Below are 12812 nucleotides of genomic sequence, written 5' to 3'. Positions count from 1 at the left end.
TAAATGCAATGCAATAGATTTGCCATACTACATGACACTTTTTTCCCTTGGAACATGGCAATTTTTTTACGAAGCATGGAAAATTTTAGTTAAATGGATTTTTTAGTACAAAATTGTCATAGCGCATGCAATTCATTTGCCATACTACATGGCAATTTTCTTCCCTCCACCATGGCAAGTTTATTTTACATGGCAAATTTTCCACCGTAACCATGGCAATTCTATTTTGTAAAATATGGCAAAAAGTTTTGCCATACTACATGGCAATCTTTTGCCCTATATCATGGCAAGTTTATTTTCTAAGAACCATGGCAAATTTAGTTAATTGGAATAGATTTGCCATACCACATGGCATTATTTCTTTGGCCACGGCAATTGTTTTTTTACAAACCATGTGAAATTCAGTTAAATGGATCATGGCAGATTTAATAAAGTGGAATCGGTTTGCCATACTGTATGGCACTTTTTCCCCATTGAACATGGCAATTCAATTTCTTGCGAAGCATGGCAAATTTAGTTAAATAGATCAGGGCAGATTTTGTAAAATGGAATAGATTTGCCATACTACATGGCACTTTTTTCCCATTTAACATGGCAATTCAATTTTTTACGAAGCATGGCAAATTTAGTTAAATGGATTTTTTATTGAGTACAAAATTGTCATAGCGCACACAATTCGTTTGCATGGCAATCCCCCCCCCCCCCCCCCCCCCGCCCCAACTATATCAAGTTTATTTTACGAACCATGGCAAAAGTAGTTAGTTGAAATAGAATTTGCCATACTACATGGCAATTCCCCCCCTAACCATATAAGTTCTATTATATGAAGTTTGGCAAATTTAGTAAAATGGAATAGATTTGCCATACTACATGGCAATTTCTTCCCCTCTACCATGGAAAATTTAGTTAGTTGGAATAGATTTGCCATACGACATGGCATTTTCCCCCTGGCCATGGCAATTCTACATTTTTGCAAAGCATGTACAATTTAATAAAGTGGAATAGATTTGCCATGCTTTATGGCATTTTTCCCCAAACCATGGCAATTGTTTTTCGCAAACCATGTGAAATTTAGTTAAATGGATCATGGTAAATATTGTTGCATTATTTTTGTCATGGATATTATGTGTCCAACAAACACCATAGTGCATGCAATATATTTGCCATGTCAATCTTTTACTTCTTTTTTTTCCATGGGAAACTTAATTTTTTTATTGCCATAGCAAATTTTACATTCAACTCCGTGGCAATTTTATTTTCCACATACACGGCAATTTTTACCTCCCTCGATTACGACAAATGTACATTTATGTAGCATGGCAAGTTTACTTTTATTTTGACATGTCAAAAAAAATCATGCACACTCTTCATCCTTTTTATAGTAAAGATGTCATATATTTTTAATCTACATTTTTCTTGCCACCATGTTCTGGTGTAAATTGCCTTCATCTTTTACTTTTTTCCATTTTTTGGGATTTTTTTGGGTATTTTTATTCTCTATGTATCATGAATTTTTAACGTTCCACCATTGCAAAAAAAAAATCATAGCACAGGAAAATATTGCTTTATTAGTCACAGCCAAAAGTGGATTTTAGTCACTTTATAATTAGGCCAAACTGGGCTTTAGTTTTTCTTTTTTCAGTCTCACAACTAACAGGCCTGTAGGTCCCCTGGGGAGGGTGTTCAGTCGTGGCATCCTGTTTGTGACGAATCGTTCGATCGAATCCCCCACAGGACCGAACGTGTGGTTAGGGGTTCCACATACCACACGTATACGGTGGCTACCAGGGTCCTCCTTCGGCCCACACGTGTGGGCGGACTTACTTCGTGACACACGTGTGGCAGTTATCAGCGTCCAAATCAAAACCCGTTCAAACTCCTACAAACCTTGATGCACAACAATACTATATACATGTTGTCACTATTTATATACTACTCCCTCAGTTCCTAAATATTTTTCTTTTTAGAGATTTCAGATGGACTGCCACATACGGCTGTATATAGATATATTTTAGAGTGTAGATTCACTCATCTTGCTCCGTATGTAGTCATTTGTTGAAATCTTTAGAAAGACAAATATTTAGGAACGGAGGGAGTATATTAGTAACTAGGCGTGCATACATAATGGATACCAACACAAATAGTAAGTAAATCAGTATATAAATCACTCACTGCAACAACATCCTACATCTCTTATTGTGTTTTGTCTGGTCATTGGTTTTAGTGAAAGAAAAAAAAGGTTCGGGTCATCCTTTGCCTGCGGTAGTTGCCATGAAAAAACAACACCCATAAAAATTAACATATATATACTGATAACTAATATTAACTACAACAAATAGCCATAGCAACTATCCACGTAATGACCGGTCTCATACAATGTCCCATCCTCCGGGTGCTTCACGGCTTCTAGACAGGCGTAGCAATGCTGAGTGTCGACACGAATCTCCATGCCACGATAGGGACCACAAATGTCCTTGCCCTTAACCCCACCTACATATATAAAATGAGATGAATTAGTAGCAAAAATAATGAAGAGGATATGCATGAACTCGGATTCGCGTAGAACTAACCAACTCCTTTTTCCCCTTCCAGAGAAACTATGCAGGTGGGTATCCATGTATCGCGGGCGTGGTCGTAATATACCTCCGCGAACAATAACTCCTCCTTTGAATTCTCCAAGCTACTTTTGGCGGTGAAGTTTACGTGACCATAGAAGCATATCTCATCCATGATCCCGGTGCTAGTGTATATGGCTCTCACGAGCTCATACTTGACCTGTTAGCATATGGTCAGGCAAAAAGGAGGACGAAGTAAATTAGGAAATTTGTGTGTACATACACATGCAAACTACTATAGTAGGGAGGGTAATTAAATGTTTTTGAGGTACATATATATAGTACGTACTACGTAACTGGTTCTGGTCTTGGCTGTTGTAGTGGTCAAGCGCGGCGGTAATGAACTCGTTTGTCTGGCGCTCGAGGTCCGCCGCGGTGAGACCGCGGTCCTCGTCCTCGTACATGGCATCAAAGGCCGAGTTGTCGCCACCGATATTGTAAGTGGGAACATTATAATCATTGTAATCATCGGAGAGGCGTTGGCGGTGGCCGTGGCCGTGGCCGTGGCCAGCGGGAACGTAGTCAGCCATGCTCCAATACCTTAGGTTAATAATTGGGTTTAGGCACTTAACTAATTAGCATCATAGTAGAGTATGTACTAGCTAGCTAGTGTTAGTGTGTAGGAGGAGGAGGCAAAGCCTGAGGAACTTACTCTTCTGCGTAGCATTCGTACGAAGGCGAGGTAGGGAGACGAGGACCCTCCTCCTGGGGTTCCGGAGGAGGAGGGATCCTCTTGTACAGCACACCGCCGCCGCCGCCAGCATCAGACATGGACATGGACGCTAAGGAACTCCGGTAGATCCGATCGGAACCGTACTGTTGCGAGAGAGAAAGAGGGGATCTCCTGCAAGTTTGGCTTACCTCTGTATCTGTATGTATCCAGTATCTATGAATCAACCGACTTATCCGGCGTATATATATGTAGACGCGCGCGCCAACTGATCTGATTCCTGAATCGGAATCGATCACATCCCCTCCCCGGCCGACTCCGGCTCCTCTACCAATTAATTACTACTCCTACGATTAACCAAGTATATAAAATCCTCTGCACTGCAATCGGGCGCCACCTGATGGATACGCCGGCCCCCTAACTAACTGCTGCTGTGTCCCTGAAATTGTTTTCTTTTAGGAAAAGTCCCTGACACTGTTCAGAGTACGTTTGAAGCAAAAGTATGTGAAAAATACATCTATCTATCTATCTCAAAGAGAAACAAATACATATATCTATCTACCCATAACAAGCACAATGTGCATGAGTATGAGTAGAAAAAAGGCCGAACGAATTATCCTCCTCGGCTCCGGTTACTAGGGATCAAATGTTTGGTTTAGGACTAAAAATCAACCTCTCAAGTTTAAGCTCTCATTCGCTTGTGGTGATATTTCCAAATGTGAGAAATTATAGGATGGATGAATATTGTATTGTGTTGATCTGACCCTCGTGACCCTCTTGAGGGATTATATAGAGGGAGGGATAGGCTTGGAGTACAAGGCGGATACATATTTATCTTGAACTCTCAAATATTATATCTCTAACATCCCCTCTTAATCGTAGCGGGAGTAAAGCGGACGATTGCGACTGCATTTGAAGTCTTGTGTTTCCGTCGTCTTCTCCGCTTCTCCATCATCACTGCGTCTCTGATGGGTCGGCACCTAGAGCGGTGAATGCGCCCCTTTCTAGTGCCTCTGTGTGTCTCCTCTATACCCTCCCGCAGTCACAGCGGGAGTGGCATGTATGCTGGTGACGATGCAGACGCTCTTGATTGGAGTTGTTGCCGATGTGTTGCTGTAGACGTAGTCGTGGTCGCAGTAGTCATGGTCGATGTAGTAGTCGTCGTGGATGGTGAAGCCGCACAAAGCCGGAGGCGCAAAAAAATGCGCTATGATGGAGCTGCAGACGTGGACAATGCACCTTTTGCGGATGTCAGAGGGTGCCGTCGGCGATGAGTCCACCGGTTTTGCCAGGACCAGAGAAAACCCATCGAGCACACACCGATTTTGCCAGAACCGTGTGGTCGTGTAGGGGTCGTTACTGTAGTGATGTCGTGTCGATGCAGTCGGGTTGTCGTGAATGACGCGGTCGATGCCATCGTCGTGGTCGCGTCTTGCAGAAAAATCTGTCAGAGGACGCTAGTTGTCCATCTTATGGACAAGGCGGCGGTGGTGTGTCAACGATGATGTTGGTGAAGACCTTGGCGATGAAGTGTTGGTGATGGCGTTGCAGCGACATGTCGACGATGATGCGTCGCTTGATGGCGTCCCTGTGGCGACGAAGTGTCAATGTCGTGCCGTGTAGGAGAAGTCGATGAAGAATTGCATCTGATTGCACACCAGCCTGGCGTGTGAACATAAACATTCTGCATTGCATGAGTTGACACCGAAAACCGACGTTCCTTTTCCATCTCTATTTCCAGAAGAGGATTTTGCCTCCTTCTGTGTTTTCCTCTATCCCCGCAAAAGCCAATATGTTTTAGTGTTTCACTCCAGATCTGATGTAAGCATTTCGTTCTGTTTTCACCCCTTCCATGTGCCTTGCGGTCTGCCATCGTTGATGCCCGCTTTTGGCCCCATTTTTCTTCATTATTCTAACTTATAATAGAAACCCTCCCGCATAATAAAACTTTGTATAAGAGGACAAATTTAATCTTCTTTCTTGTCTTATTATTTGGGGTTCATCAATTGTAATGTGGGATAAGGTACTCTACTAATTAATTAATTAGTATAGTGTAGTTTGTGTGTGCCTGTTTGAGGAGGGTAGCATGCCTGACCCACCAATATGACACCACTGATACCTATTACCGGTGGCGTGCCTGACCCACGGTGTGTCACACGTCACCAATAATAGAATACACTAGCTAGTGGTGTTGGATGATTGGGGCACGCCATTAATATGATTTCCATCAATAACAAAATGCCAGAGCATTGGCAGCACAAATGAAAATGCTAATTCTGTTCAATTTTGAGTTGAACACTAGTACTTCAATATTTCTAGAATGCATACACCATGCTTTAAAAACGTTCAACAAGTAACAACCATACGATACGATATATCATTTATGCAAGTGCTCTGAAGCAGATTGCCATCTCCAAGTCCTAGTTGAATGTCAACAACATGCCTTTCACGGTGTTCCCAGGAATGAATGTCAGACCTCTCGGCTACATTTCTCAGTGCAAGAAACACGTGCATATAAACCACCTATCAACTGCAGCAATGGCCATAACAAGTCCGCTTTCTATGACCGGCCTCACACAAAGTTCCATCCTTTGGGTGCTTCACGTCTTCTGGACAAACAAGAATATTTTCCTCGTCATAACAGACATCTTCGACGCCCCGAATCCCACCTATATACATATATAAATAAAAAATAACATTAGCAAATAGGTTTTTTGTTGTGGTGCATTTGAAAATAAATAAATGGGAAATGGCATAAACTTGGCCTGGAAACTAACCAACGCTTTCCTGTCCTTCCAAGGAAACTATGCATGTAGGCACAAATACATCGCGGTCTTCATCAAGGTATAGCTCTGCAAAGAAGAGCTCTTCTTTAGAGCTATGCAGGGTGCTTTTCGCCATGAAGTTTACGTGCACGTAGTATGCTCTCGCATCGATGAACGTGCCGCCGCTAATGATTGCTTTGACGAGCTCATACTTGATCTACATATGCTCAAGGAAAAACAAGGTGAAATTAGTTTCCAGTTTAGAACATCTAAACTGAAGAGATGAGAGGGACACACATTTGTGGTATTACCACCCACCTTGTTCATGTCTTGGGCGTTGTAGTGGTCGAGCGCATCGGTTGCATAACTGAGCGCAGGGTTGTAAAAGTTGCAATCATCGTCGTCCTGGTATATATCATCCCTGTCTGAAAAGTCAATATTTTCCAATTCTTCTTCATCAATCACAAAGTGGCCCCAGAAGGGCTGGCGGGTAGGGACGGGGACTTTGCCGGCCGTGGCGGGTAGGGACGTGCTTGGGACCGGGACCAGGGGAGTGGCAACGCAGTCCTCCATCAATGGAGTCGTAGATTAATTGAAAAAGATTATATATGTGTGTGTTTAGGAGTAAGAGTAGTATTGTTGGTGGGTGGATGTAGAATATTATGTATATACATCTATAGTAAACTATATATAAAACCGAAAATGTAGGTAGTGAAACCTGCCTACCAGGGTGGCGGCGGCATCAAGGGGGGCAAATCGTGGTCGTCGTCGTGGTGTTGGTCTTTGGGAGGAGGGGTCCTCTTGTAGAGCACACCACCAACAACACCAGACATCCCTCACGACGGAGGAGGGGTAACTAACTGATTTGGTCGGTTGACTGATGATGACTTGGTGACGGACGGATGGATCGATATGATCCTGCGTGCAGGGATGGATTGAATGGTAGAATTAGAATCAGCATAGATAGTGTGACGCCCCCGATTTGACCGTACACTAATCATGCACACAAATGTGTACGATCAAGATCAGGGACTCACGGGAAGATATCACAACACAACTCTAAAACATAAATAAGTCATACAAGCATCATAATACAAGCCAGGGGCCTCGTTGGGCTCGAATACAAGTGCTCGATCATAGACGAGTCAGCGGAAGCAACAATATCTGAGTACAGACATAAGTTAAACAAGTCTGCCTTAAGAAGGCAAGCACAAAAGTAGCAACGATCCAAAAGGCAAGGCCTCCTGCCTGGGATCCTCCTAACTACTCCTGGTCGTCGTCAGCAGGCTGCACGTAGTAGTAGGCACCTCCAGTCCCGTAGGTGTCGTCGTCGACGGTGGCGTCTGGCTCTTGGGCTCCAGCATCTGGTTGCGACAACCAGATAGAAAGGAAAGGGGGAAAAGAGGGAGAGAAGCAACCGTGAGTACTCATCCAAAGTACTCGCAAGCAAGGAACTACACTACATATGCATGGGTATATGTGTAAAGGGCCATATCAGTGGACTGAACTGCAGAATGCCAGAATAAGAGGGGATAGCTGGTCCTGTCGAAGACTACGCTTCTGGCCATCTCCATCTTGCAGCATGTAGAAGAGAGTAGACTGAAGTCCTCCAAGTAGCATCGTATAGCATAATCCTACCCGGCGATCCCCTCCTCGTTGCCCTGTTAGAGAGCGATCACCGGGTTGTATCTGGCACTGGTAAGGGTGTATTTTATTAAGTATCCGGTTCTAGTTGTCATAAGGTCAAGGTACAACTCCGGGTCGTCCTTTTACCGAGGGACACGGCTATTCGAATAGATAAACTTCCCTACAGGGGTGCACCACATAACCCAACACGCTCGATCCCATTTGGCCGGACACACTTTTCTGGGTCATGCCCGGCCGCGGAAGATCAACACGTCGCAGCCCCACCTAGGCTCAACAGAGAGGTCAACACGCCGGTCTAAATCCTATGCGCGCAGGGGTCTGGGCCCATCGCCCATTGCACACCTGCACGTTGCGTACGCGGCCGGAAGCAGACCTAGCCAAGCAGGCGTTCCAGTCCAATCCGGCGCGCGCCGCTCCGTCGCTGACGTCAAGAAGAGCTTCGGCTGATACCACGACGCCGGGATACCCATAACTACTCCCGCGTAGATGGTTAGTGCGTATAGACCAAATGGCCAGACTCAGATCAAATACCAAGATCTCGTTAAGCGTGTTAAGTTTCTACGAACGCCGACCAAGGTCAGGCCCACCCCCTCTCCTAGGTGGTCTCAACCTGCCCTGTCGCTCCGCCATAAAGTAACAGTCGGGGGCCGTCAGGAACCCAGGCCCACCTCTACCGGGATGGAGCCACCTGTCCTTTCAGCCCCCTCATCAGAATCACTTGCGGGTACTCAACGAGCCGACCCGACTTTAGTCACCACATGTGTCATGTATATAATGTATATAGTATATACCCGTGATCACCTCCCGAAGTGATCACGGCCCAGTAGTATAGCATGGCAGACGGACAAGAGTGTAGGGCCACTGATGGAACACTAGCATCCTATACTAAGCAGTAGGATAGCAGGTAAGGGTAACAACTGTAGCAACAATGACAGGCTATGCATCAGGATAGGATTAACGGAAAGCAGTAACATGCTACACTACTCTAATGCAAGCAGTATAGAGAAGAATAGGCGACATCTGGTGATCAAGGGGGGCCTTGCCTGGTTGCTCTGGCAAGTAGGAGGGGTCGTCAACTCCGTAGTCATACGGGGCACCAGCAGCGGCGTCGGTCTCGTAGTCTACCGGAGAGAAGAGGGGGAAGAAACAATGAATACAATGCAAAGAGATGCATAACGATGCATGACAAAGCAAACGCAGTGTTAGGTGTGCCCTAATGCGGTAAGGAGTGATACCGGCGAAGGGGGAAAACATCCGGGAAAGTGTTCCCGGTGTTTCGCGTTTTCGGGCAGAGGTGCCGGAGGTGAAATGTTGCAGGTTCACTATGCTAGGGACGCGTGGCAGACGTACGGGCTGCGTATCCGGATTCGTCTCGTCGTTCTGAGTAACTTTCATGTTGAAAATAATTTAATCCGAGTTACGGATTAAAAGATATGATTTTCTAAAGATTTTTAATAATTTCTGGAATTTAATTAATTATTTAATTTAATTCAAAAATGGATTTATGACATCAGCATGATGTCATGCTGACGTCAGCAGTCAACATTGACCGTTGACCTGGTCAACCTGACAGGTGGGTCCCACCTGTCAGGGACTGTTTAGCTAATTAACAGTGGTTAATTAGGTTAATTAAGTTTAATTAGTTTAACTTAACAGGATTAATTATCTTTATTATTTATTTATTTTTATTAATTTAATTTTTTTAAAAATCATTTTTTTTTATTTTTTTTATTTCTTTTAATTATCGATCTGGGGCTAGGCCCCACATGTCATTGGCCCATCTAGCCAGGGCGGGGGCCCCTGTGGTCAGTGAACTAGGGTGGGGCGGCGGCTGTGGCCGGCCAGCCACGGCTGTGCCTCGCGCACGCGGCCACTGGGCCAAGCCAGGGCACGGCGAGGCCGGAACGGGGCCGGAGCGGGCGCGTGGGCGCCGGCGCCCGACGCGGCCAGCAGGGGACGGGGAGGAAGGGGTCGGCGCGTGGCCCGTGGCCGAGGCCGGAGCAGCGGCGTGGCGGGCCGAGGGGACAGGGCGGCGCGGCGGGGCGAGCAGGGGAAGCGCGGACCGCGGTCGGCAGCGAACGCAGGCGATGCGGGCGAGGCGCGCGGCAAGGCGCGGAGGCGCGCGAACAGGGGCATGCCGGACGGGGCGTGGTACACGGCGCGGCGACGGGAGGAAAGGGAGGAGGCGGGAGGCGGGGCCTCACCGGCGATGGAGGGTAGAGGGGGCGACGTGGCTTGTTGTAGCCGTTCGGGGAGGAGGACGGGGACGCGTGCGTCGATGGAGTCGAGGCGGAGGAGCTCCGGGTGGCGGCGAGAAGCGTCGGCGGGGCGGCGCTGGCGATGCCGGAGACGACGAGCGGCGTCGGCACGCCGGGGTCGGGGGGGCAGCGAGGAGGGAGGTGAGGAGGAGGCGGTGACCGGGCGGGGTCCCGTGACTGCGTGGTCGGGGACGGGCGGCAGGGCGCCGGTGGGGCGACGGGAGGGGCCGGCTCCACGAGGGGGGGTGGCGGCGATGGATGACGACGAGGTCGAGGGGCTTCGGGGGCGACGGGGTCACCGGGATCGGGGAGGCGAGCGCCCCGATCCAGATCGGGTCCTCGGGTGGGGGAAGAGAGCGAGGGGAGAGTGGGGAGAGCGATGGGGTCGTGCGCCCTCTCCTGTGACGGCGCTGGAGGGAGAGGGTGGGGAACGTGGGGGAAGTGGGGTGGGGCTCTAGGGTTTCGGGGGGGATATGGAGAGGGAGTGGGCCGGCCAGTTGGTTGGGCCAGGCCTACTGGGCCGGAGCCCGAGGGTTCTTCTTCTTCTTCTTTTTTTGTTAGTTATATTTTCTGTTTTGTTTCTTTTCTTTTTATTTATCTTTATTTTACTGTTTTACTTTTAGTTTTCTTTTATTTTAGTTTTATAAAAATTATCACTAGCACTTAAATTAATACTTTTAAATATACTACTGCCACATTAATTCTCAACCCAAATTGAAATAGTATATTATTTTATAAAATTCAAAAGGCATTTATTTTAATACTTAAACCTCTATTTTAATTATTTTGAACACTTAAACATTTTATTAAAGTTAGGTTTCTCCACCATTATTATCTATGCAATATTTGGTTCACTCGAACATTTCAGTTTTAATATTTGAAAACTTTTATTGTTTGCTTGATTTTGAACTTTGAATTTTGGACCGGTTTTGATCTAACGATAGATTAGCAACAGTAACGAAGGTAACGTGGCACCATTAGCGTGGGATTACTGTAGCTTAATTACCCGGGCGTCACAATTCTCCTCCACTACAAGAAATCTCGTCCCGAGATTTAAGAGGGGAAGTAAGGGGGAAGGGATTTGGTCGCGAAATTCTAACGAGTCTTCTCGGTCTTGGTTGCTATTCTCAGAGAGGTCGATCCATTATGTTGATGTCTTCATTTCTCTGCTTTAGGTCATCATGATGAAGTTGGCATCCTTTCTTTGGGAACTCCATCGTACTTACGAAAGAATAAAGGGTGGGTATATTCCAGGAGAACGGACCTCTGCAAGGTTGACTATCCGGTAGCTAACATCGGGGAAGGTGGTGGAAAGTAACTCTCGAATTGAAACTTACGGAAATATCGAGAGCAAAGTAAGGAGGTATCCTGGGAAGTTTCGAGCGGGTAGGCAATCGTTCGATGCCTGTTACAGGACGTGAAAGGGGTTCAAGGCAACGGGAATAAGTATTGTGTCTGATATCAGACTTGAAGGTGGCTCGTGAATTACATACGAGGCCACGCGCGATGAATTAATTTGGGAACAGGGGGTGCACAGGAGAGTCAGGTTTTGATCCTGTGGAACTGTGGGTTATGGGCCCACCATGTGGTTAAAGTAGGAAGGGCGGTGACATCTTACACGATCATGATAGCAAGGCATGTCAGAGGGTAGCCTGTCAGTTATATGTCAGCAACATCGTCAGTACCAAGGGCGAGGGACGAAGAGAACCATTTTCCTGCTCGTTGAAACGACGCGGACCAATAGGCAAAGTTCTCGTCCATCGGTGGTTACCGGAATGTCACCAACAATAGTAACAGGGTCTTACTGACAAAGTTGTACACCGAGGTGTTTGTACAAGCAAGGAATTAATACTGCTTAGATCATAATGATCACCAGAAACGTTAAACCAACCAATGGAAAGGAAAATATGATTATCAGATTAAACAGAACAATGGAAAGGAAAATGTGTTTAAACACATATTACAGGGGTATTTCCTTCCCAAGGACAAGCAGAGCATGATATCCTTGACAGGATATAATGTAGAAAACTATTTAGGTACGGGAGAGAATTTTCATGACATTACCCATACAACGGTGTTTGGATAATTGAGCAGGAAACATTTAGCATTGGGCTTCAAATGTTCCTATTGAAAATCGGAGTACCATAGACATGCTTCGAGATAGCATTGACATGGTCAACAGGTGAGATCAGGCTATGGACACACAAAGGATCCATCAGGAACAAAATATAGAGTAAGTCTTACAATTTCCTCATGGAAAGAATGGATAACCTTGCTAAAAATGAAAACTATAACAATAGGGACGGAGGGCTAGGTATGAGACCACCTTACCGGGTCATATAAAGACCAACGTTATAACTCTTGGAAATATGTTCCAACCATCATATCTGACCGAGATTCAGATCTGATTGGTGTCAGGATAACTCAGACTCAGGATGCCTGAGAAGAAAGGTGCAACACAAATTGTCGAGATGACATTGTAAGATTCTCGAGAATTGAACTATGGAAGCAAGTTCCGAAACAAGAGTTCATCATTAAACCAAGGAGAGGATGAGGGGTGGCTGATGGACTCAGCGACAATTCCTCGAGATTTCCAAAAAGAGGGATTTCCACACTTATGTGAACAAGGAGATAACATTTGTCAGATCAAATGATATAGTGAGGTATGCTCGAGGAAAACATACTCAATTAAACATTGGTTGAAAGGTGCACCCGAAATATGGGCTTAGGTAGAATGATCAATGTTAGAACGGTGATTCGATAACCAATGGTCTAAGAATGAAATATCGACCATTAACTTCAAAGCAATAGGGTTGCTAGAAGTTTTGAAGTCGCACATCATAGTTCAATTGTCGGT

The sequence above is a fragment of the Aegilops tauschii genome, chromosome 7, assembly GCF_002575655.3.
Source record: "Aegilops tauschii subsp. strangulata cultivar AL8/78 chromosome 7, Aet v6.0, whole genome shotgun sequence".
Taxonomy (NCBI): domain Eukaryota; kingdom Viridiplantae; phylum Streptophyta; class Magnoliopsida; order Poales; family Poaceae; genus Aegilops; species Aegilops tauschii.
Note: the sequence above shows the minus strand (reverse complement) of the source record.